Source organism: Drosophila hydei, unplaced genomic scaffold (assembly GCF_003285905.1).
Source record: "Drosophila hydei strain 15085-1641.00,03,60 unplaced genomic scaffold, DhydRS2 tig00000149-arrow-pilon, whole genome shotgun sequence".
In the NCBI taxonomy this organism is placed as follows: domain Eukaryota; kingdom Metazoa; phylum Arthropoda; class Insecta; order Diptera; family Drosophilidae; genus Drosophila; species Drosophila hydei.
The window spans coordinates 2065111-2092973 of NW_022045678.1; the positions used below are offsets into that span (position 1 = coordinate 2065111).

The window sequence follows — 27863 nt, forward strand, 5'->3', positions numbered from 1 at the left end:
TTGTAACTCAGAAAAGCTTCTATAGTAATACAAATAACTAATTATCCTAAGAGTTGAATGATTTTTGCCATATAATTGTTTCAGCAATTTTATTATTAAGTAACTAATTAATTTATATGCATTTTTAAAATAATTTTTAATTTGTTCTTAAACTATTTTTTAATTAGATATAAATATTTATAGAAAATCGTTAAATATTTTCTTTTCAGACATTAATTTTTTTATATTTTATAAGGAGGAATGTTTATAATATTTACTATCAATTTTTATAATTAATTTAATTACTTTATTTTTTGCCATTACATACCATTGCAATAGTTAAAGTAAAAAGTATAATTTAACGACAGTATAAAATTTAACATTTTATAACTCTTCCCTCATATCAAACAAAATAATTTCTCTACTTGAAAATTTCAAAAATATTTCAACTTCAATGAATCTTTAAAAACATTTTTTAATTTTTTGTTGTATTTATTTTGTGTTGTTTTTAATATATTTTTGTTGCTATTTTTTGTTGAATATATTTAAATAAAAATATTTTAAATGATTTTAATGATATTAATTTTTTTTACAATTTTATCTTTGTTTGCAAAAGACATTTGAAGTTTGGTGAGTGAATGTCAATTCTTGATTTATTTTTGACAGTTCGTTAAAATCGTATTCAACTATAGCAGTGTATTTGTCGTCAGAGGCCCCACCAAACACACAAACAATCGACGTCTGGCCAAAAACAAAATTGTGACAATTGCGTCAATTTTGTGCTGATTTTCTCAGTCAATGTATCACTGTATGATAATATATACATACAATTATATACATATACATTTATATATCTGTGCAGCGCATCTTTTGGCCAGCCATACGATTCATGTTCACACGTGTGTTTATTTTGCGTCCGTTTCTTTGCGAAGGCGGAGTCGGAGGCCCCCATCTGCAGAGCTTAGCTATAGTATATAAGTTATTTATTTTAAGATTTCGAAATTATGTTAAGCGCGTACGGAGTATCGGCGTTAACACTTATTCGAAAAATGAGAAGACTTTGTGAATTCCGTGGCGATGACCGACGTTCTTTATTTCCAAAAATCAACTAACTCTATTTGACAATCGTTCTTATAATAGAAGCTAGCCCTAAGCCCTGAAAACGCTGGCATTGCATACAGTACTAGGTCGCTGGTCAGCAACATTGTTGCGCGTGGACGCTTCCGCTGTTGTGCAATGTCCGCTTGAGACAGCTGGTGTCGTAAGCATTTATGCTGAGAATGCATGGTCAGCTTCAATATTTACGTTCTGCTGATCAATTGTGTTAACTCCTCCCCCACTTAGGTGAATGACGTCCTCGGAGTTCTTCAAACTGTTAATTACCGCTTGAAGATCAAGTTGACGTTTGCTCCTCTGATGTCTTTGATAAAGTTTCATTGAGGCGTAGCAGGAAAGTAGAATGATGACCACGGTTAGTCCAGATATTATTGGTCTTTTTACCAGTTGTTCTTCTATTTGAGCAATGTCCCGGATGTTTTTTATGCTTAGCTTCTGTAGGTACGGCAGGCTCGGTATTTCCTGATGATCCGTTATATTTAGAAGCGTGGATGCCGCTGGTCTCGGGGATTTCCTCACGTATTTTTTTGGATTTTTATATACGGTGCCGTTTACCTTTATCTCGTTGTCAAAGGTAAGGAGGAATGTCCCTTTCACCATTTGCTCGTCAACTATAGCCACTCTGTCGTTGATGATGATAACGCCATCGTCGATGATGGTTAGAGGTTCAAGATGGCTGGGTCGAGTTGAGCAATGTGCAGTGCCACCTGAGTGCAGTTGTTGCGCGCACGTTGTATAGGGTAATTTCTTACAGAACGTTGTTGTGAGGGCTGTGCTACAATTTCCTATTGATATTACATGGTTGTCGCAAACAGCTATATCGTAGTCTTCGGCGAAATTGATTACAATGCCATCGTGTTGGACAGGGTATATTGTTAATTTTTTACATACTATGTTAGGCTTAGGGTATCTTATAATAAAGTGTAAAAAGTTATTATTTAGCAAGACTTTAACTTGAGATACTTCCATTAAGTCAGTAATAGTGATATTTATAGGGTGTTCATTAACAATATTTTTTAAGTCAGAAGAATCTAATATGGAGGGGTTTACAATTCCAACCTTTGCAAGTGTTACTGATAGCATCAAGGTTTCTAGTTCTGAAATAATTATTCTGTTTCTTGAGAGCAGTGTCTCATACAAATGTTCTGTATCTATTTGCTTTGTTTTTGTTATGAGGTTTACTGTGTCGGTTAGCTTATTTATTTGTTCTTGCATTTTTGTGTTTATAGTTACTTGCCTGTTTTCTGATTCTACAAGTTCTTTCTGTGTAAATTTAAGATTTTCCAAGTCGTCGGAGTCTGGCGTGCCAGCTACGACTTTAAGAACGGTGCCTAGCATATTAATGCTCCTAGCATGTCTATGATGGATATTTACTGTGGCTATTAGTGCTTCTATATGTTGTATATCTGTGTCTAATAACTGTCTCATATGTGATCGTGGAAAATTTTGTCTTAATTTCTTCGTGTCCTCTACTATTGCTGAGTATAGAGTAAGATTAGTTGAATGTTTTAAATATTGGAAATCCGTCCAAATGGTTACATATCCGTCTGAGATCGGTATGTAATCTGTGTTCGTATAATCGGTAAGTTTCGCCGCTACCGTTGTGGCGAAGAGAATTATAGCCCAAATCCTAAAGATAAAAAGAAATAAAAAGGGTTTAATGTTTTGTTTACCTTAGGTTGTCTTTGTGGACCACCCTCCCTTTTATTAAGACCGTTGTCCCCAAGTCTGCGTCAATTTTGTTTTCATTGTACAGTGGTGTCAATTTGTTCCCTAAACGTCTGTTTGCCTTTACAAGAACTGTATCGCCTACTTGGAATTGTCTATCGTGTCTTGTTTCATTTACCCTGTTTATTTGGAGCTGCTGTGCTTTTTGAATTTTATTTCTTATTTCAATTTTAAGTTCTGGGGAGGATGAGTGGATTATGTCGATTGGACGTTTGTCTGTTACCGAGTGAACTGTGTTGTTGTATTCAATAGTTGCTTGGAGTATCGTTTCAACGGTATCTGTAATTTTTCTTTGAGCTGTTAGGCATCTTGCGATGTCGCTGAGGGTGCTATGAAATCTCTCGACTTGTCCATTTGAAGTACTATGGAGTGGTGGGGCGTTTACGATTTGAATGTCATACTGGCCGTTTAATAGTGATTTTATTGTTTCGGACTTTAAGGAGGGTTCATTATCGCAATAGATCGTCTTGATATGTCGATAAAAATTTACAAGTTGTAAAATTGCCGATTGTATGTCGATTATTGTCCTTGAAGCAATGGGTTGAACGGTTGCGAATTTTGAAAATTTGTCTATGCATGTAAGGAAGTATTTTTTATCAGTTGAGTATACGTCAATGTGTAGCATTTCACCCACATAGGAAGGTATAGGAGTTTCTCCAAGTATTTGTTTTTGTGGGTGACGGTTGTACTTAGCTGTTTTACAGATTTTGCAATTTGCAACCACTTCGTTAGCTAGTTTTGTCATTTTTGGAAAAAAGTAGTCTTGTAAAATCTGTTTTACATTTTCTTGAGCTGCTCTGTGGGCTCGATTGTGTTCTGTTACAGTTATTTCTTTTTGTTCGTTCTTGTCAAAAATGTCATTTACCATATGTTTTGTATATCGAAATATTGTTGTTGGGAAAGTTTCTATTAGTTTATGTTGTATGAATGCCAGTACTGGTAACTCGCAATGGATTGCATTAACGACGTCTTTTTTGACTACATCGTAAACTCTTTCGATTAACGAATTTCTGTCTGAGAAGTGAATTGTATGTCGGATTTTTTTACCGAATATAATGACTGTACGATCAGAGGCTACTCTATCTTCTTCAATTATAATTTGGTTTTGGAAACAGTTGATTGGTTTGTCTGTTGTTTCTATAGTGTACGTGAGTGATACTTCGCTATGCATTGTAGCTCTGTCTGACTGTGCGTCGTCTTCCAAGGCATGAATATTATGCCGCGATAGCGCATCAGCAACGTAGTTTTCCTTCCCTGGCTTGTAATAGATATTTGCATTATACTCGTCTATAAAAGCTTTCCAACGCCTGATTTTTGCGTTTGGATTACGGTCAGATACTGCAAACGTCAGGGGTTGGTGGTCCGTAAAGATATTTAAATTTTTTACTCCGTACAGATAGTTTCGGAGGCTTTTCAAGGCCCAGACTATAGCAAGTAATTCTCTTTCATTTGTTGCAAAGCTAAGTTCCCTATCTTTCAATGTCCTTGATATCATGGTGATTGGTTTTCCACCTTGGGATAAGACTGCCCCTAGACCAAAGGACGAAGCATCAGTTGTTAAATCAAACGCTTTCTTGTAGTCGGGGTAGAGTAACATTACATTTTCGGATGCGAGAACCTCTTTTAGTTTCTCAAATGCCGTGAGTTGACTCTCGTCGAATTTTACTGGTATTTTCTTTGATTGTCCTGCGCTAACTTTGCCGTTTTCGCCTTTTAAGATGTCGCTTATAGGTTTTGCCAAAGATGCGAAGTCCTTGATAAAACACCTATAGTAGCTTGCCAGGCCGAGGAATGATCTGACGTTAAACAGAGTTGTTGGTAATTCGTAGTTACGAATCGCTTCAACTTTACTTGGACATGTCTTTATACCTTTACTTGAGACCACGAAACCTAGATATTCAACGCTTTCTTTGAAAAAGTGTGATTTTTCTGGCGAAACTCTCATGTTGGCCTCGTATAGCTTATCTAAGACCCAGGCGATATGTTTGACGTGGTTTTCCATGTTTTCAGAAAAAATTATTACGTCGTCGACGTAAACATAACAAGATTTTCCGATTTGCTCTCTGAGCACATCGTCAATGGCTCTTTGAAAAATACTGGGTGCATTTTTCAAGCCAAAAGGGAGCCTGCAAAACTCATACTTTCCACTTCCTATAGAAAAGGCTGTCTTTTCTCTGTCCTTTTCAGCAAGTAAGATCTGGTGAAATCCGGATTTCAGATCTAGGGTTGTAAAATACCTTGCTGTTCCTAAGTTGGATAAGATAGAGGCAATATTGGGGATTGGATATTTGTCGTCTATTGTTTTTTGGTTAAGTTTTCTGAAGTCTATGACTAAACGCTTCTTTTTCCTTCCCTGTTCATCAGTACCTTTTTTATCTACAACCCAAACGGGGTTATTGTACGGTGAACGAGATGGACGTATTATACCGTTTTTTAACAGGTCTTGAGTTTCTGCGTTTACGAATTCCGATACGCCCATTGGGTATGGGTATAGTTTGGAATATATGGGATCCTCATTTTCTGTTCTAATGGTGGCAATGATGTTGGTATTATACGGGAGTGCCTCATTTGGTTCCGCAAAGACTCCTGTTCGTTTCTTGAGCATTGTTTGAAAGTTTGTCGTTATGGCTTGAGGGGTTTCTATTTCTTTGACATCCGTAAAATTTACGGCTGGGCATTTTAGAAATTTAATAGTCTCGGAAGTGCAGTTTGTTATTAACTTCTTGTTTTTGAAATCTAATATAACGTTGTTTTGGTTTAGTAAATCAAGTCCAATTATACCGTCAAATTTCGTAAGGTTTGGTAGTAAGAAAAATGTTGTATTTGTGTTAAAAAGATGCATTGTACACTTCCTGTCAATATCGTTATAGCCATGAATTGATTTTACTCGAAAGGGTTTTTCTACTGGCTTAATATGTTTTAATTCTTTTAATGGTTTAACATAGTTTTTAGAGGCCCCTGTATCTATAAGTAATCTTATTGTCCTTCCTGCCACTGATCTTTCTATGAACGGTAGCAGGGAGCCAGGTCTAAAAAATGGACCTGGTCATATTCGTCGGATTCGTCTTCAATGTCTTCTGCCTCATTTTCTGCGATGGTCCGATATTTATTACCGTCCTGTTCATATTCTGAATCTCTTGCTTCTAAATAGTTAACTCTTTGCTGCTTCGGTCCTGTGAGTCGTGCACTACTATTATTTGGTCTCTTGTTTGTTTGTCCCTGATTATTGTAACTTTCATATTTTGTGTTTTGTTGTTGAGTCGACCACTGAGTTTGCTTTGAGGGAGCCGTGTTTTGCTGGTATTGGGTCGTCTGTCCGAAGCGAGCGGATGTATCAACGTCCATTGGTTCAACTTGTTCTCGTCGTGGTGAGAATTCTTGTTTCTTATAATATGGGCTTTTCCCTGGCTGGTTGTATTTTGGGTCTTGAGTTAGGTTCCTATCTCTGCCTTGTTGTTTTTGTACTGTTCTCTGAGCCTTTTCTTCTAAACTACGTGCAAAATTCGTGGCAAACATATACCGGTCATGATTAGACTCGACTTCTTGGGCTAATGCCAGTGCAGACGGAAGGTCAGTTGGTCTAGCTGAGAATAGGACATCACTTAAAGTTTTCCTGGTACCTGAGATGAATACTCGTAGAGCGTCTGCCCTGTATTTCTCATTTAACGAAGAGGCAACGTTGGCGTCATAGGTCATGATTGTCTTATTTATGAGTAAAGTCAGTTTCTTCTCCACTTCGTCATAGTACTGTAGTAGTGTCAGATTTCCTTGACGGAGTGTTGACAGCTCTTGTTCAATTAGGTATATCGGTCTTTTGTCTGCGTACGTGAAATCTAACCGATTTATAATGGCCCTAAAATTCAGAGGAGTGTCAAACGAAGAGAGTACCATATCGGCGGCGTTTTTAATTTTGTTTCTTAATATTCCTAAAGCTTGATAATGTTTCGAGCTACCATCATATTTTTCATATACTTTGTATGCGGTATGCGCAGCTTTCCTCCATGATACATAAGTCTCATTTTTTCCTTCAAATTCTGGAAGGGATTTCATTATGTCAAGGGTTTCATTGCAAATGACGCTTGCCCTGATCTCGGCCTCTCTAAATGTTTCTACTTCAGGAGTGCTAACTTGTACAGAACCAATACGTTGTTCTATGTCGCGTAATTTCTGATCAAAGTTTTCTTTTTGGGTTCTTAATGCGCTTGTAACTGCGCCTTCTACAATCGCTCTTAACTGTTCGTTAGATAAAGACATTTTTATTTTTTCACCTGTATCTATACTTTGAAATTTTTTTACTAAATCTTGTATCTCACTATCACTCATAACATGCAAATAAGATATGTGTAGTGTTTTTTATACAATTAAAATTTAGTTGAACAGTTGGAATTGTATTTTTACAATTTTTATTTATTATTATTCTTTTTTTTTTTTTTTTTTTTTTTTTTTGAACACCCTACTTACATGTTCTTATATTATTTTCGTAGAGCTGATGGTTTGATGAATCCCTCGGTGAACTTTTTTTGTTGCGTATTAGTTGTAATTTATAATGTTTTTTTTCACAAATTATTTGTTGAATATTTGTTTAACTGAGTTCGGGTTTTTTTTTCACAAATTTTTTTTTAATAATTGTTTGATTGAGTTCGGGTTTTTTTCAAATTATTTGTTGGAAATTTTCTTAATAGAGTTCGGGTTTTTTTTTTTTTCACAAATTATTTCTTGAATATTTGTTTAACTGAGTTCGGGTTTTTTTCACAAATTATTTTTTGAATATTTGTTTAATTGAGTTCGGGTTTTTTTTTCCGATTTCGTTGGGCGCCAGTTATTTATTTTAAGATTTCGAAATTATGTTAAGCGCGTACGGAGTATCGGCGTTAACACTTATTCGAAAAATGAGAAGACTTTGTGAATTCCGTGGCGATGACCGACGTTCTTTATTTCCAAAAATCAACTAACTCTATTTGACAATCGTTCTTATAATAGAAGCTAGCCCTAAGCCCTGAAAACGCTGGCATTGCATACAGTACTAGGTCGCTGGTCAGCAACATTGTTGCGCGTGGACGCTTCCGCTGTTGTGCAATGTCCGCTTGAGACAGCTGGTGTCGTAAGCATTTATGCTGAGAATGCATGGTCAGCTTCAATATTTACGTTCTGCTGATCAATTGTGTTAACTTATACATTCATGCATACATCATAAATACATCATATATACACAAACATATACAGTTAAATATAGTTAATAGAAATATATAAATATGTGCGTGTTTATGAAATGTTATGGCATTTCTGGCATTGGTTTGCCTCAAATTTAATCACACACATACACTTATATACACAAACACACACACCACACACACATACATACGCACATACATACTTATAGACAGAGATACATATATGTGTATATTTCAATTTTATTGAGTGTCATTAAATTATTATACAATTCATTTTGCGGTTGATGGCAAAATTTCAAGCGAACTTGTTTGAATTTATTTATAAGTATTTGTTGCTTTGATTAAAAATTCCATTATTTCATATTTTCGAAGTTTTTTTGATTTATAATTTACTTGTTTTAAGCCTTCTATCTAATAATTAGCTCATCTTGTATGTTTTTTATTATATTGAATTAAAAAATATATATTTTTTTACATTTAATGCGGTTTTTATAAAATATATTTAATTTGCTGTTTTTTTTATATATTTTTTACTTTAATTCATTTTTTTTTATTTATATACTTATATTTAAAATTAAAAAATGTATGCGCATTAGTATCAATATTAAGATATATATATATATATATATATATATATATATATATATATATATATATATACAATGTATATTTTTATATAAGTTTTTGAAATTGATAATTATTTTGTTAATAAAGTTTCTGTTAAAATAGATAAATTATAATTAATAATATATATATAATGTATGTAAGTATAAATAATAAAATAAAATAAATAATTAGAATTAATATTTTTTCACTTAATTATAATAAATAATATTTTTATTAATATTAAGTTGTTGAATTTACATTTTCACGTTTTTAGATTTCATTTATTTCTGTTAAAATCTACAAAAAGTGCTTTAAAAATATTTAAAAGGTAAAAAACTTCTTATCAGTTTCTTGGTTCAGCTACCGTTTCTTAACTAAAGAGAACGCAAAATTTGCTGACTCATGTCAAGAAATGTTTATCAAAATAATTCGCGACGTGGCACAAAGCTAGATAATAAATAGAGAAGAGCGCTTGGTCCGGCGCAGTTGGTTTTCAGGTGTAGGCCACTAATTAAGGGCCGTGGCCCACAGCTAGCGACAGCACAAGCAAAACAAAAACATCAAACTTGGCCAAAAGAAAGCAGGCAAAATGTAATGGTAATGGCAAATTACAATTGTTTGCACTTTCCCAGAAGCCAAAAGTCGCTGCGGGTGCGGAGTAATAGATGAGACGATTTCAGCTTGGGTAGAATTCTTGCGCTTGTGTTTGGGGTTGGGGTTTGGGTTTGGGTTTGGGTTTGGGTTGGGGTTTGGGTTGGGGTTTGGGTTTGGCTACTATTTTTGGTGTGCCAGCGATAAAGACGGTGGAAAAAAGCCAATTCAATTAATTTGTGATTATTTAGCAAAATCAAACAGAGTCGAAACCGAAATTCAATTAAAATAAGAGACCAGGTAAAGGCGAATAGAGGTGCATGCAATGTTGAATGAAATGCCAAAGAACTTTATGTAAATATGCCTCAGGTGAATAATCAGCTTAAAGAACAAAACAAATTAGACAAGCTATTAACTGGTGGTAAGCTTCTATGAGAAGACGCATTTGTCTGTTCTGCAACTATAATTATATTATTTATTCTTATAGCTGTCATTAACAGTGCAATAAACTTATTACTCATCCAATTTATAACGTTGCGGTCAAAGTTTACCTAGAAAAGTATACCCTAAAGGAAATTGCTTTATGGGTATACGTGTATGTAATTTAGATGATGTGCTCAATATAAACAAAATATGTTCATAAGTTATTAGTTTTTTGACTGTCGATTGAGCAATAAGTTCAGTAATGAGAGATTTATGTAGAGCGAAAACAATTATTGATATTATTTTTTATATATTTAAGAAAAATAGAATCCATGAAAAATGATTACAAAACAAGAACTAAGTGACGGGATTTTATTTATTATTAGTTTATATTGAATTTTAGTTCTATAAAAAAAGTGGAGTAGCCATTTATTAATTTATTATTATGAATAAACAATACATTTTATCAAAATATGATGACGAATTACTTATAAATATATGTTTATATAATTTACATAAAACAAATATTAGGAAGTTAGTATAGAGTAGAAAATTGCCTCCTAGTATTTTAAGTTTATATTATTTTTTACAAATATTTTGGAATCTGCTAGTCAGTCTTGCATATTAATGAAGCCATTCTTACCGCTAACAATAATTACTCAAGGGAAGAATGCCAGATATTGTAAATATGTTATGCAATACAATGAGAAAACAGCTATAACGCAATAAATTAAAGATGCTTAATCACCCTCAAAAATTGCAGTCAATAAAGTAAAATTTCTATATTTTCTATAGAAGAATACGTTTAGTTTAATAACTGTTCGCATAGGTCTTTGGCCAAAGCGTCATTAAGATAATGTAACTGAGCCATACACATTTGGCAGCATGCAATTGATCAATTAAAATCAAAGTTATTCTGAGATAGTTAAGCTTTATATTAATATATAATTTATATAGCTTATATAGCCGAGGGTATTCACTCTTCGATTAACTGCAAAATATCATTCCTTTCTTGTTTTAATTAAAAATGATGTTAACACGTGAGTATTTCGAGATATCGCACTGTCGACACATGCAGGCAGCTTGTATCTGGTCGGCCTACAGCTATCTTGTTGAGCATTGCTCAAATGTCTTTCGCAAATGAAGATAAACGCAATGGCCTGTAACACTCATATGCCGCGGCGTTGACGCTTCCGTTCTGTTCCGTAATTGAGATGGAGTTGGATCTCGATGCGGTTGAGAACACTAAACGTGTTTGCCTCTAATTCGATTTGCCGTAATCTGTGGCCATGTCAGCCGCCATTTGATCAGAGGAGGCGTGGTCGTGTTGGATGAGCTCATTGTTAGATAGATCAAAATATGTGTTTAAAATGTTCATTAATTAGTCGACTATGGATTTTTGTACATTGATTGGGCAGTGTGGCGCGTGGCTTATAAATCTTTAAACTGTTTGTTGTTTCTTACAGATATAGTTTGGATATATGAACAGAATGAATACATTTAAAACTAATATAAATTTGTATTCAAACAAGGCTGATCATGGAAAGAGTACAATGAACCCTGGCCGTTGGTTACTTACTTACCCTGACATAGAAATAAACATATTCTAAATTAAATTTCTTCTGCGCAATTTCGGCTTTAAACTGGTTTTCCAATGATTCAGACACAGCATTTTTTTAGATTTGATGATGCAATTGAACGTGTGGGTCGGCATTATAGAGCTAATTTAATTGTTGAAGTCTTAACGAGGCTCTTAAGCAAAGCTAGTCGGGCTCAAGTCTAATTAACAAATTGTTATTGGGGCTAATTAAAGTAAAACTGTTAAAGATTTATCTGTAAAGAGTAAATAGAGAAAGAATACCTAACTCATAATAATATATATATATATATATATATAGATATATTTATATATATACATTTAGTAAAAATATTATAGTATTATGCATGATAGTTTTTAAAGCTATGGAAATTCCGGGCAGAATGGTTTTGTGTGTAACAGGCAGAGGGAGGCGTGGCAGACCCCATAAATAATAATAATTCTTGACCTGGATGATAAGCCAGTTGGATCCTTCTCCTTTTCCCTATTTTTAACAAAATACTATGAACTTGTAAATAGTAGAGACTTCTATTTTAGTAATTGGACACTTCTGGATGTAGAAATTTGATTAGGAAAGAGAGAAGAAAAGTTATTCAAGACCAATCCCAGTCTCTGAGTAAACTGCGCAGAGCTCTATGTTTTTATAAAGAACAGAGAAATGATTGGAATAGCACGTCTGCGCTGGGCTGAGGGCATCTGCTAGTCGGGCACTCTCGACTAGATCACTCTAACTAGCTTTAAGAAAAAATAATTATTAATTTGTCGCAGATTTGTAGAGCTAGCTACTTTCTGAATAGTGCACAAATATCAACTGTGGCTGTAGCTTTATTTAGAAATCTAAGCGAAAAAAGCCAAATAAACAGTATGTTAAGTAAATTTTAAATAACAAATAAATAATAGAAATACAATTTTGCTAAGAACTTTAAATGCATAAATAAAGAAACTACTTCAAAAGATTTAATCATAAGCATAGCTTATGACTTGATTTACAAATGACATAATAAAGCTGGCCTTTTATGTTGTCGGCTCTTAAAATTACCCATAAATATTCATATGCTTACAAATTAAGTATACGCAACCATCGCTCTTGAGTATGCGTACAATTTACACATCTCATACGACACGCATTACATTTGCTCGCGTCACTTAAATAAAACTCATTGAACCGCATGAAGCCACTAAAACTGACAGAGTCAACAGCAAATGACAATTCATATAAATTTGAACAACATGCCAGGCCGCACACGTCAATGTATTCAAAATATGCGTACTAAGTGAATTGTACTATAAATTCTATAAATACTCAACCAAAATAGAAAATAGAAATCACAATGAGAATGTCTTAAATAGTAGCCCGATTCGGGCCATGTGTTCCCAAATCGATTGATTAAATCACGCACACGTGTAAATTATGCATTATTCATGGTTCAGAGGCATCAAGTAAATGCTGAGCATAGTTTTAATAAAATGAAAACATATGAAGCCACTCTAGCTTGCTTAGAGTCGGGTATGCCAGACTAAAAAATACCCTGAACCACGTCCAATCTGTTTCTTTAATCATATTGTACGACATTTTTTACTAGATTAATTTGAAATTTAAAAAAAATGTAACCTTTTTTTATGCTTATAATTGACATATAATGAACAGAATTTTGATAAGTTTGCAGCTGGAATCCCGAATATACAAAAAAAAAAGTTCAATCAAATAAACATGAAACTTAAAGACAAATTTGGAGACTAGAAAGATAGACGTAAGAACTGCGCTTTATTAAGTGCAATTCGATAAAGTTTTTAATCGATTTGATTGAAATTTAAAAAGTTATCGATTAATTGAAAGAAACATTTTAATGCATTCTATGCATAAGTTCCACGATCGAGATGTGTTTACTGGTATACATCGACTCAAGTGTTCATCCTAATCAAAAATATATAAGACTCACGCCCTCAAGTGAATTACAGAAGTGCATTTGTATCTCCAACATGATTTAGTATACGAAAACCAATGTGCCCCATGCTCAAATGAAACGCCATGACAATAAGCTATTATATAACAATTATAAATAAATAGTTCAGTCTAAGCTGGTGTAATGCAGCATGCAGCAAAGTGCAGATTTATTGAGTTGCCATTTCTGAGCTCACCACAGATCGCTGTTCTAATACAGCTAGAGGTAGTGTTTCCTTCTGTTTATTACACTTACTCAATATACTCTAAATTCTCATTCTCAATGAGTATACAAATATTAAAACTGAATATGAATATTGTTTAAAAATAAAATACACAAAAACATTCAAGTCAAATATTGAGCTCTAAGCGGCCTTTTGAACTCGAAGTGCATTTACAAAGTCAATCGATAAATGAAAAAACTTTAGCTATAAAGTTATCAAGAACAAAACTTAACTCGGCTGCAACTTAAAAACTCCCATTCAATCCATTTAACTGCGTTCGCTCGCATCCATCTATGCACACATGAGTGGACTAGTAGTAATTCGTAGTGATTTTTACGCGCTCTTCGGTGGGCGGCGTTCACTCAATTATTCGACGCCTGCTCCCAAAAGTGCCTTTTCAGTGGCAATTACATGCAAAGGGAACTCAGCGCCAGTCGAGACCATTAGCGTCATATGAGAGCTTGAGAAGGATGCGTTGGGTGTCGTCGTTGGCGTTGGCGTTGGGGTTGGCGTTGGCCTTGGCGATGCGACCTTCTGTGCAGCATATGCTTTTCCCGATTCGTATGCGGATTCTGTTTAACAAATGAAGCAAAAGTTAAACTTTGGCTCGCTGGCAGCTTTATTTGATTTACACGCAGGTGTGCAGCCTGAGCTGTTGCCGGCTGCCGTATCGTGGCGTCAGGATGAAAAATGGCATTTGGCTGCAACAGCCGTGTCGGCCGATAATAAATCAATGAACAGGGGAGAGGGGCGGGCCAGTTCGCTGGCCACGATGGTGCGGTGATGCCATGGGCAGGCCACATATTGAACGCTTGCATACTTAATTAAGTCAATTATTTTGATGCGGTTGCGCTATAAAATGTTAAACGACAACGAATCAATATGCGTTGCGCTGCTCGCTGTCGCATGCGGCGTATGCGTAATGTCAACTAACGTACAAGCTGGCAGACAAGCGCGTTAGCGCTTCAGCGGGCAAACACACCTCAAAATCCTTGACCAAAAAATATAAACAAAATGGGCAGGCCCCAACCACAGGCCCGCGCCTTTCGCCCTGTCCACGTGCGGCGCTCTTGACTGTTATCCTTTTTGCTATCCTTGAAACTAAATACATTCGCGCTAAGTGGACGTTCAATATAAATGTTGCTGCTTCTTCTGCTTCTTCTTTAACGGCTTCACATGCCAGTTGATTGGGTCGAAGGCGAAAAGCGAAATTTGTTAAGCAAATATTTTGCGAACTGTTCTGTATTTTCTGCTTGCGTACATTAATAGCCACCCACATGTCGTATGAGTAATGCGTTTGATTAGTTGCGATTCTGCGACATAAAAAGGGGGCGCGCTCTATTATAATATTTCCATGCGGCACACCCATAAATGGCAACAAATTACCCATTAATATGGAACAAGTGCCCACTTGACAGCTATTTTTACCCCGACGCCTGCTGTGCCAATAAATAGAGCAAAAGAGCTCGAGTTATGTTTTATTGATAAGCCGGACTTGCTCATGAATGTAGCTGAAGGGTGTTGGAAATGGAAGGCTTGACAAAATATTGGACTATGAGAGAATTAAATGCTAGAAATATTTAATCATATTCCAAGTATCTGAAATATTAGCTGGTGACATTGACTGGCTGTAAATCCATGACTTCTAGCTGGATGTTTCTTAATCGCTGTTTATGTTAATGTATTTTTTATAAATACATTATTAATGCCTTCATTACTGGTTTCTTTTAATCAATTGTTCAAGGTTGTTCATGTGCTTTATATTTTTTTATTGAAATATTGCCTCAATCGCAGTTCGAGTTGATTGGCAATCAGTCAAATCTATAAGCAAAGTAAACAGCTTATTATATTTATTTATTTATTACTGATTTACCTTAGCACGTGATTCAGTGCAGTTAGCCTCATTTTCATTCTGAAAATGTAAGCTTATATCTTGACAATTTCCTCAATTCTGGATATTCTATAAATACTGCGTCACACTCTTGGCAGTGTCAATGACCTCGGCACACTTGGTCAGGCCTACATTGCGTATACTAAATAAGATGTCCATGCGAATCGCACACATTTTATGACTGTCTTCATTTGTTCTAATTGCTATATCGATTTGCTCAGCTCAGCTCAGATTACGCCAATTGAGTCTCAATAGAGCATGAATGATAAGACATCAGCCATTGACACTGAGTGACATTTATATTTCATTCTTTAATAAATAACAATTCATTAATACATTTTTCTCTTTTTTGCACTCAATTTGACATTAACTATTAATTCGTATTATTATTTTTTATTTATTTATTTTAATTTATTATTATTATATATTATTATTTTTTTTGTTGCTCTTTAATAATGTAATTGCATTTCATTATATATTTGGAATGTATAGATATATATTATTTTTATTAATTTGTGATTTATATTTATAAATAAGTTATATACTAAAATCCTCTGCTTCAACTATTTTGTAGTTTTTGCTATCGCAGAGGAATTTCTGTTTTTTAGCGCTCTCATTTTAAATAAATTCTATATACTCATTTTTAGCTAAGCAACAGCAATATCTAGATATCGATGCATATATGTGAATATATGTGTATATATCTATATATCTGTATATATCTGTATATCTAGTCAAAAACTTTCCATATCAACAACGAAGGCAAATTCGCTGTCGGCGTTTTGCCAGCTGTGCGCTAATCTTCTTAACAATCGCAGTTGCCCAGCGGCCCAGAGGCGGGGCTGTCAGTAGGCGGTCAAAACAGAACAGAACTCAGTGGCTGGACAACCATTTCCGCGATAAGGAAAATGCGAGAGCGAAATTAAAAGAAAATGCAAATGCCAGACCGAAAAACAGCTGAAACGAACAAAAGTTTTGTAATTGAATATGAAGCGCCCAAGGCACAATTATTTTTGCACAGATCTGACCCTGAAGGTTCTCACTCTCTCACATTATCTCCCTCTCTCCCACTCCCTCCTCCACTCTCTAGAGCTATTGTGCTGCAGCTAAGCTAAAATCGATGGATTACCTAAAAGTTTGGAGTTTGGTCAGAATGCAGTCTAGCTGTAGCTAAGCTAAGCTCCACGTTGATTGGATTTATTTGGCAATTTATGAGGCCGATGAAAGTCATTTGGCGATTGCTGAACATCAACTTTTGTGGTTGTTGTTGTTGTTGTTACTGTTACTATTGTAATTTAACTACCATTCAGCATTTACATTTGAGCCTTTGCTGTTTTCCATTTGCCAGTTGTCGTTGTTGTTTTTGTTGTTGACAATAAAAATCGAAATCAATAAAATGAAAATTGATGCTTTCAGCCGTAAAACAAAACGGAAATTGAAATGTGGTAAACTGTGTGTGCATAAGAGAGAGAAAGAGAAAAAGAGAGAGAGAGAAAGCTGAGGCGCGAGTGGCGAGTGGTGGGTAGCTTTTGCTTTAGTCAGGTGTTTGCTGCAGTTTGCCCGCTCAGGGTCGATTTCCTATTGCTGGCACGAATTTTTAGTCAGTCGATTCTCACAGGGTTACGTTTTCGTCGACCCATTTAATTAAATATGTATGTTTACGTATCTATATATATATATATATATATATATCGATTCCTATAAGGTTCATCTCTTATTAGCGATTTATCTGTTTCGTGGTATTCCATAATTATATTCAATTAAAAATCAATCACTCATTGTCGTTAAGCACTTTCAACGCTTTGCCAAAATATATTAGTATATAACACTATATAAATACATATATATATATCTATAGATATATATTTATATTCATATATGTCTTTACTTGTGTATATAAGCAGCGAAAACGGCGCCACTTAAACGCCTACAATAGCAACAAGCGAAAATCATATCTAAGCCAAGCTATCTATACACACACACTCGCATATACACACTTGAGTGTGCCTGTGTGTTGGCTTTTATTTGCTTTAGATTAGATTACTGCAAACGCGTCTAAAACGTCCGAAAGAAAACATATATAGATTTTGTTTTTATTATTATTTTCAATTTGTTTTCTTTTTTGTAAATTGCAGTAGAGCTCAGTAATCAGTTACACAACATAGCTTGGAGCTAATGCGGATTCATTCTATTTTGAAAAGGTAAAACATCTAAAAGTAATCTAACAAATTATATGTTGTGCTAATCAACAAGAAATAAACATGCATAAAGCTATTAATACACCTTGTTTCGTATTTGTATTTGTAATTGTGCTTTATGACTTAAGGCGAATTTTTTGGACTGTGAGTTGCTGCGTTGTTGGATTAGAACTTGCAAATTCGAGTTAAGACGTAGGCTTATACTAATACTATAATATGGAAAGATTAAGTGCGTGAGAAATATAATAAAACAATAAAAAAACATAAAGAAATATAAACAATTTTAGTGCAAAATAATTTGAAGCTAAATATCAACAGTTTGCTAATGAAATATTGTGTCAAATATTTTGTTATACTTATATATAAATAAATAATATATATAAAAAATAATATATATAAAAAAATAATATATATATATATATAAATAAAAAATTATATATTATATGTATTTTGAATTTTTTCTTAAGCATGAAGTCATCTGCTTATATTTATAACTGTAAAAATGGCTTTAAGCTACTCTCCAAGCATTTCTCACGTTTTTATTGTATAACTCGCAGCTTGCTCTAATTTTGTAAATGCGCTCATTATATATTTATACATATATATATATATGCATATATCTGTACCTGCAGGTATGTAGCTGAGCTCTAGATTATTTATTTTTAAACCGCCTTCTTTACACAAAATGAGGAGCAATTTGTAAATGCTATTAAGCGCTATTTGATTCAAAGTTCATGGTCTTCAAACTGAATTGGGGAATGTGAATGGGACAGGGGGCAGTGGGCAGTGGGCAGGGGCAGAGTGGCTCTTGGGTAGAGAGAGCTAGTTACTTTTGATTTGTGACTGCGGTTGGTTGTGTGCCAGAATTCGCAATCGGAATTGCAGTCGAGTGGCGTGCAATTATTGTTGTTGCTTGAGTAAGTGGTTCGAGTTGCGCCACAAATATTTCAAATGCACGCCTACAATGCCTGTCAGAAATGTAGTCTGGTATCTTTTTGTTTTTGTTTTTGTTTGTTTTTTGAAATTTTCGCCATTCAATGTTTTGTTTGCCGTGGGCAGAATGTGACATAAATAAAACTTCAATACAAATCAACTAAACATTTCAACAACATTTCATATATATGTTGAGTGCGTAACCTGCAGTTTGCCAAAAATGGCAACGAAATGTGTGTGAGTTGAGCTTGACCGGCTCAGCACACAGCAATACACACTGACACACAGATATTAAGATACACTTGCCGCATATGAATTCATTATGAAGACCTGCTGGAATAGCTGTTTGACTGGCTGACATTACAATTTTTGCACTCAGTCCCCCAGTCACAGTCGCCGTCTCAGTCTCAGTCTCGATTCTCGACTGCGTTTCATTTATTCACTCGGTTATTATTTTTTGTATTTATTTGTCGTTTTTGCTGGTCTTTTGTATGACGCTCACGTTGCGTTGAGAAATACGTTTGTATTAAGAAATGTCGCGCAAAAATTTTATTGTACAAATTGCTGTTGTTGTTGCTTCGGCACGCACAGTGGGCAGTTTGTCAAAAAGAAAAAATAATCGTATGTGATTAAAGTGAAGCAAGAACAGCTGGCTTCAGCATAGCTTATAGACAAACTTGTCGAAAGCTTGACCTACCACATGCCAATGCGCGAGAACGTTTTACATGCAATTCTGTCAGATTCCTATTGGACAAAATGAAGAGCAATAAATGGGGCAACACATATACTCCATGTAATAATATAATTATGAATTAAATGTTACTCTAAACTGAATATAAGCTACAATTAACATTTATAATTAGCTTCCTATGAAAAGTCAGCTTAAATATTTAAATGATCCAAGTTAATGGTGAATATTTTAATGTTTCATTGTGATACCCGTTCAGAAAATTAAAAGAGTGTATTCATTTTGTTCAATGATTGGGAAAAATTTGTAACTCATCTACACTTTCAGATGTGATGATGATTTATAAAATTTGAAATTTTTAAATATTTTAATATACGCTCACTAGAGGCTTACCTAATTGAAAATACTGTATATATTTAAACTTAAGTGCTAATACGAAAATTAAATGAGGTAACAGACTTGACTTGAAAAAAAAAAATCAACTTTCGAAGCATAGTAAATTCATCTATACCCATTAGGATGCTAAATTGAGTAAAACTGTAAGTTCTACAGTTTTTAAGCTAGAGAACCAAAGTTTGACAGCTAATTTACTTTAGAGTTGCAATTAGGATTGACTAAAAATAGATAGACAGACGTTGATAAACAGATAAACCTATAAATTATGTGGCAGATAATAAAGTAGTTATTTTAAACGACTGTGTAACGTAAATGAATATTATTATTACTCGTTTGAACCTGACTTTAATGTATTTACTTAATTTTGAGGTAATATATATAATTTTTATATTATTATTAGCATTTTTGTTTTAATTACAAGTTTCCCAAGTGTTCATGTTCATCAATAAAAGAAAAAAATAAAATTTTGGAACCATAAGCAGTTAATTTAAAAATGAAATAAGAATTCTATTCGATAAAGACAGACACGTACTCTATATATTACATACAACAGCATTTACATTTTGACTACAGGAAATCCGTTATATAATATTATAACTTAGTCACGAAATGCTTAACGAAATAAATATAAGATATAAATATTATATATAAATTACATATATTAATATTATATATATAAGACACAATTTCGGATAATAATAAATATTGTTTTACTATGAAATTCTCATGTATCTATCTTGGCGAATCTAATATTTTATAGTATTCATTAGCCTGCTTTCTAATAATTGTCTTTTAAAAAAAATTAAATAAAACCTTAAGAAATCTCAATTAATTCAGAGCCCATTCAATGTGATTTAGATAGATAATAAAATTCTATTTATTCATTTATTATTTCATTAATAAAAACCAATAAATGGCATAGAACCAAAATATGTTAAAGTACTGTAGACCTTAACCCATATGCCTGATTCCCGCAATCTCTGATAAAGCCAATTGATTAAGTGCAGGCGCAATCAAAAGAAACGAAATGTCCATTCATTATCAATTCTTTGCTTTGACATTCGCTAAGCTTTAAAATTAACTATTCAAAATGCCCGGCGATACGTTGGGTTCCGCGTTTCGCAAAGCCCAAATGACATTCAAGTGCCGGCCACTTAATAAGACATACTCTAGAAGACTTCACTAGACGCCTTTCATAAATTGCACTTAAGAAATTTAAAATTTGCGACCCACTGCTGGGGTATCATGTTGAGCTGCGCAGTTGTGGGTAGCTTCGAAACCAGCGGCAGCCACTTGCTGCCCCCCACTCCTACACCATTGGCCTGTGATTTTCGTCTTCTTTCTTTCATACTCTGCATTATTCTCAATTTTGCTCTGAAGCGTACTTTGACATTGTTATGTGAACCACGTTAAGTGCTCACAGTTTATTTAGTTATTAGTATAATTGTTGCTTTTTGCTGCAGTTCTAGTTCTTATAACAGTATTTGAGTACAGCAAGTGATTTGCTCAATGGCCTGTGCACGTATACGTAATTAATTAAGTTACATTACTCATACGCCAAGTGAACTGGCATCAAATTTATACGCTTACGGGCGATTGACATTTGACTCGGCTTAACGTGATTTGACATGAAATATAAGTTGAAAAACTGAGAGAGAAAATAAGTGCAAATAAATTGAGAGGGTCAATGGAAGATACAACTGTGCGAGACAGCTCTCTATTCTATTGATTGAAAGTTCTATAAAAAAGTACTAAATATTAAAAAAGCTTTTAAGTACAATTGTCTTTCTTGTATTGACTGACTGTAAATATAGACTGTCTACATCATGTCAACGTTCTGATCAATAATTTATTGAGTTAAGAACGTCTCTTTCGGTTGATGCTAAAGTTTATTTTTAACGTAATAATGATATATAAATTGACGTTATAAGTATATAACAATAAAGGCCTTGCTTTCAACATTATTCTTCAACGTTAGTTACAACCCTTTATCAAGATATTTGAACTCAAAACCTCTGACAATTGAACGCACCTTGAACTACATTGCTAACATATTAACAACCATGTCGAAATGTAGAGAAAGCAAAGTCCCAAAACTGTCATAGATTTCAATCAAACTCGAATTATTCTAATCTTTGCCTTTGTAAAAGTAGATGAGTATAGGGAATCGAATACTCAATTGACTAGTTAACTTAGTTTGAGGGCGCAAAATTATTTATATGTGAGCTCAATGCAGTTAGTAAAACTTGCAGCTTGAATTTAGTTTTAAATGAAACTTAATTAAGAATAAAAAGTTCTCAATTATTTACAGTTACTATTTATATATTTTTGTTAAATTTTTTTTATGAAATTTATTTAATAATTTAATTTACTTATACTTTGAATTTGCAATACATTTTTTAAATGAAGTTTCCTTAAATATAATATATATTTAATAACAATAAATAAGAAATCATTTTTTAATAAATAAAAAATGAAAATGTATACAATTATTTTTTCTATAATTAAAAAGTCAAAAATTTACATTTATAATGCTTATTCAATTATTTATTTAGGATTTAATAATGATAGGCCTCAAAATATTATTACGTTTTATGTTAAAATCAAAAAAATTTAATATTTCTTAAACAAGAATGACTAGAGTATCTACAATTCGAAATGTATTAGTTTTGTTTTTCATTGTGCTTTAATTTTGTAGTTCTGTACAGCTCTTCGACACGCTACTTTATGTAAGCATTAAGACTAGCGCCTCACACAAAAGCTACGGCTATAGATACAGATACACGATGTTGTCGTGTGGATTGTGTGCAATTTTTATTTATTTTTTCTTTATTTTGTAGCTTTTTGCTGTAGTTGTTGTTGCTGCTGCTGTTGTTGCCGGCGTTTGCAATTTGTGCATATTTGTTACAAGGTCAAATCGTCTGATTGTTAAAGTGCGAAAAAGCAAAACTGTAATAAAAATATTGTGCCTATTTTTATGGCCAAATATGTAGGTAGAATATAAATGTTAACTAAAAAAATATATTTATACGCGTATATTTACACAATATTTATTTGATGTTTGCTTAACAAGTTTTTCATTTCTTTGCTGTGTGCAATGTAATTATAGTTACATATTTATTTATGTATTAACTGTACAGCTATATATATGTGACATATTATATTAAAATAGTGCGATAATTTTATGCTAGGAATTAGCAAAACTTTTAATAAACGATGCATTTCCTGAAAACTAAAGCCATGTTGACCAAGCCATGTGTCAACAGCTGAGCTAGATTTTCGTTTAGATTTTCTTCAAAAATTATTTCCTCATATTTGGCAGGCATAAAACAATTTATGATTAAATAGAAAATTTTATTAAATATCTTAAAAATTTTATTGGTATAAAAATATAGTTATCGGAAATAGAGTCACTGGTGCTTTGTCATGTTTAGTTTAACCTATACATCATATCAAATAAGCTATCGGACACTGGCTAAATAGTTATATAGAACTCACAAAGTAACTCCAAAGCTCAATCGTGCTATATAACTTGATTTAAAAAATATACTAAAAAAAATATATATATATAAATATATATACTAAAAATATATATACTAAAAATATATATACTGCTTCCAAACGTTGATCATATACATTGTTGAAAAATAATTTTATTATATATTTTTTCCTCTAAACAACGAGTGAATGTAACGCAGTTGCTTAGTTTCATTTTAGTTTTCGTTTAATTCAATTAATTTAATTTTGTTTTATTTAATTCAAATTTAGTTAAGTCTGAGACGAAAATGTAAAATAAAGTTGTCCGGTCAAGCTATTTGCCTCGTAGATGCTGATGTTGCCAACAGCTGCAGCCATTTGGTCAACAGCAGCAACAACAACAACAAAAACAATACTCAAGCAAGAGCAAAATTTTCAAATTGAATTTTCTGTCAGCTGGCAGGACAGATAGCTGACGCTGACGCTGACGCAAATGACTGCTCGTCTATCCCCAGTGTCAATGCCAGCCGTTTGTCCATATGTCCAAAACTGTGCCTTCAGTGTCGGTTGGGGCAAATTAAATTTTGTGGCCGAAATGCGAAGTGAACGGCACTAAGTGCATGCTGGCCATGATGCAAGCCACTTTTGATGACGTGCTGTGGTCTGGGCCGAAAATTACATTTCCCCTTTTGTTCGCATTTCACTCGACAGCGCCTAATTTAACGATTAGGCGACAAATTGCAAAGCCAAAGACAGCATACGTATCTTAATGTATGTATCTGTAGCTATAGCTACAGCTGCATCTCTTGCCGATGACATAACCAAATGTAACGTCTCAAGAGAGCGAGAGAGAGGGAGAATGTAGAAAAAACAATTACGCACAGTAAGCGTAAATGTCTTCTCTTTGCGTGTATGTGTGCTTTGAGTGGTTTGTGTGGGTGTGTGTTAGCATTTGTAATATTCCTAAGTCATTGCCAGCAATCGATACTAATTACGCTTCAAGGACTTTGTGCCATGGCACCCAGTGAAAACTAGCACACAGATAAGAGCAGGACAACTGAGTGAACTAGATATAGACAGCAAGACAGTCAGACAGACAGACAGACATACGGTTGACAAGATGTAGGAAACAGAATACATGATAAGACCATGTTAGCTTGTGGAAAAGTCACAGACACACATACACACAGAGAAAAAGAGCCAAACGAATGACAAGTGCTAGCAAACAGGTGGAATGCAGCAAAGTCCATTAGAGCACTTGGAAATGAGTTCCAAGAAAAACATTTGATATAGGTACAGGTATCGTACATATATTTAATTCCAGTTAGAAAGCAATTAGCTGGCAATAATAAAATAAATTAAATGTCCTTTGTTGCAATTAAGTAAATCGTTTGCGATATACTTTACATTTTAATACTCTACAAAGTTGTCATAGCTACAGAGATGCATGAATTTAATTAACCTGGCCATCGGGAATGAGAATGGTTGGCAATGGTTGCGTTTGGTATATACCTAAAGAGCAAATGTATTAAATTATAATATTTTTTAAGCCATGTATATATTTACTTATAACATAATATTTGCTTATAGAAATTATATTAATTTATTTATTTTTGTATTAACAAATGAACTGCAGATTTCACTTTAAATTTGCTGAGTTGGTTAGATAGACATATAGATAGATGATTATATAGATAGATAAGTATAAGGATAGACAGACATATACAAATACATATACCTACATCAATGTCATCAAAAAATAACTTGAAATTTCAATCTAAATATACTCATCTTTGCACGTAGCCATCATTGTCACAAAAAGAAAGAAAAAATATGTAAAATATTGTACTGTATGTATAAATAAAATATAAACGCACAACTTACAATATAACTATCGCTTCAACTTTGATTAACATTCACGCTATAGTTCAAGCTAACTTGTTGAAAATGCATACCTATTTGTTGTCTTAATTTTAACAATTTGGTCTCACCGTACCCACTGTTTTGGCTGAGCATTATGCAATAACTTTTACTTTTAGGAAAAAGAAATTATTAACCAACTACAAATAGAAAATCAGACCCCACTTAAATCAACTTTGGATCCCCATAAATTGTTGGCAAATAAATTTCTTCTAAAACATTTCAGGCAAAACGAAAATAGACTGACATAATTTACAGAAATCAATTTGCTGCTGCCCAAAAGAGGCAGATAGATAATGCAAATGCCAATAAATCAGAGAAGGCAAGGATACGAAGTGCCGGCCAAAAAGAAAAATATCCATGCAAAGGGAATAATTTATATAGCAACATATAAAGGATTACGCAGAAGCAATCAGATCAAGGCAAACAAGGACAGAGGCAACGACTTAAGCTGACTGCAACAGCAATCGCACTAAGAATGGCAATGGAAGGATGCAACCACAGCTGGCATTTGGCTGGGCCAAGGTAAGCTGTATGAGGAAGGATGCAAAAGTCCGCTGACGTTGCAGCCAGAGCGGATGTATCAGTGCACGATGCCAATGTACACGACATGCAAGGACAGCAACCAAAATCTGCTGCAATGGCAGCTTGTGCAACAATCGGATTGGCATAACGACATAAGAGCCACAAACTGCATATGCAGTGCATAGCTCTTGCCATTTGTACATAGTTAAGCCAATTTTAGTGTGCCTATAAAACGCTCGACTTAAGCACGTTGTAACTGCTTTAAAGCCTTGGCCGTGGCTATGAATTGAAGTCGTTTTTCCCATAAAGTTTTCTGTACTTTGGGGTGGTGGCGCCACAGGCTCCGACAATCCATGGCACGTGTTGGGCAACCAACAAAACGCAGACAAACAAACAAGCCGGGCGCCAAATTTGGGGGCACAAATGGGTAAACTTTCCAAGTTATGGAAATTATATAAATAAGCAGCGAATGGCATCAGTGGCCGTTGAGATATCCTATAAATGCAGACACGGAATGTTTTCATATATGAGAATTGTTGAAAGAGCTGAGCAACAAAGATATCATATATATCATGTATATTATATATAGTTGTAAATATTTTAATTCTTATTTATATTGAACTCAAACTCAAAGAACTATAAATCTGCGAACTACCAATGCCTGCCTTTGAATTTGATTAGTAAACTCACATATTTGATGAAGCCAACTTTTATATATTTAAAAAAAAATTGTACATTTATATATATGTACATTACATTACATAAAAGCGCGATTGAAGCTCAAGTAATGTATGACAACTGGGCTTCTCTCAAAATTGAAATTATCTAACAAACAAATTTTTTGAATAATAGTAATGTTTGATTCGACAATCAATTTTATGACTTCTTGGTTTACTTTTGGGTGCCTCAAAGATTAAGAGAAACGGAAGGAAGGTTGATTTAAAATTGCAAATTAATGAATATATTGAAAATTTAAAGGTAAAAAGCACGCATAAAATAGAAACATTTTATTTATTCAAATAGTCAAATATTACATTATTATTTATTTAATATTCTTATTATTTACTTATCAAATATTAAATAATTCTATATTTTTTTTAGAATTTATTATTTATATTATTTGACACTATTATTTTCTTTTCCTTAAGCTATTTGCTTCTTATTTGGTATGTCAGAAAATCTAAATAGAAATTGAAATCCCATTACTTAAACTATGTTAAATGTTTAATAATACCTTTGAAATATGTATAAATACTAATTTGCTAGGCATAGTCATTCCACGCCAAATAATTACCAAAGATTTATGATTATTTCCAATTTACCCTTTTAGGTATGCTCTATAAAGTAGGCATGTTGATGATGGTTTATTTTGCAAATTATGACCAGCAGACGCAGACCTCAAAATAACTGCAAATTGCAGTAGATGAAAATGGCGGAAAATGGGGAAAATGAGGGAAAACTGGTTGTTGGGGGCTGAAAATATTTTACATACGCACGGCTCTCCAATTTATGCAGCATTTTGTGGCTGAGAATAAATAAAGCAATGAAAAGGGCACATAAAAATGAGAACAGCTTGGCCAAGAGACAAAAGAGAACGAAAGTACATAAATAAAACGTAACGAAGGCAGTTCGATTTATATTCATAATTTACTGAAAGGATTCCCATTGTGTTTGCCGAAGTGTTCGGTCATAAATGCCAGTCCTAATTGAAAAGCTTAATAAATTCCTTCAGCATATTGTTTATATTTAGCTAAAGGTTCATCAAAATTGACAAATTTAATTTTGTAAATTTTAATGATATAAAATCACTTGAATTGAGTCTTAATCCTTAAATTACATATTTACTACAAAATCTAGCATTTTTATTTTTATAAATAAGGAGAAATAATTTCACCAAAAGATGTAATTGCTTTATAAATTTTTTTATATATTTATGTTTCATGTTATATATTTATATATTGGGACTTCTACTAAATAATTAAATTTTAAAAGATATTTGGCTTTTTAAAACAGAAAATATTAAAAACGTGCAACAAGAACTTTATTGATGAAAAAATATATAAAGAATATTTTATACATAGATTTTTATTTCAAATTATTAATTTTATTTATATATTTTCATTAAAAAATAATTTAATTTTGTTACATACCCAAATACATTAGTGCATAGATTATAAATAATATAAGTTATATATTTTTATTTTATTATTAGTTTATATTAATTCATTTATATATATCTATGCTTTAGAATCCATAACATTTAAATTACATTTATATTTATCTAAGCAACATTTATAACAAATTTTTCATATTTCTTATAATTATTTTATTTTAAAACAATTTATTTAACCTAATTATGTATGTATGTTCCTTAAAAATTCGTAGAGTATAAGCAATTAATTAATGCCTTGCGTTTTAATTTCAGCTACCTTTACTTACCGTATTTTCCAAGTCACAA

The 27863-nt window shown here is 33.3% G+C and overlaps 1 long non-coding RNA gene across 1 annotated transcript; it reads right to left on the minus strand.

Moving 5' to 3' along the window:
- Positions 1 to 24439: 24439 nt before the first annotated feature.
- On the minus strand, positions 24440 to 24869 carry LOC111602276. Its single transcript, XR_002751602.1, has 3 exons — positions 24845 to 24869; positions 24703 to 24751; positions 24440 to 24472 (listed from the first exon to the last, which is right to left on the minus strand). It is a non-coding gene; the product is annotated as an uncharacterized LOC111602276 (long non-coding RNA).
- Between the last annotated feature and the right edge of the window lie 2994 nt (positions 24870 to 27863).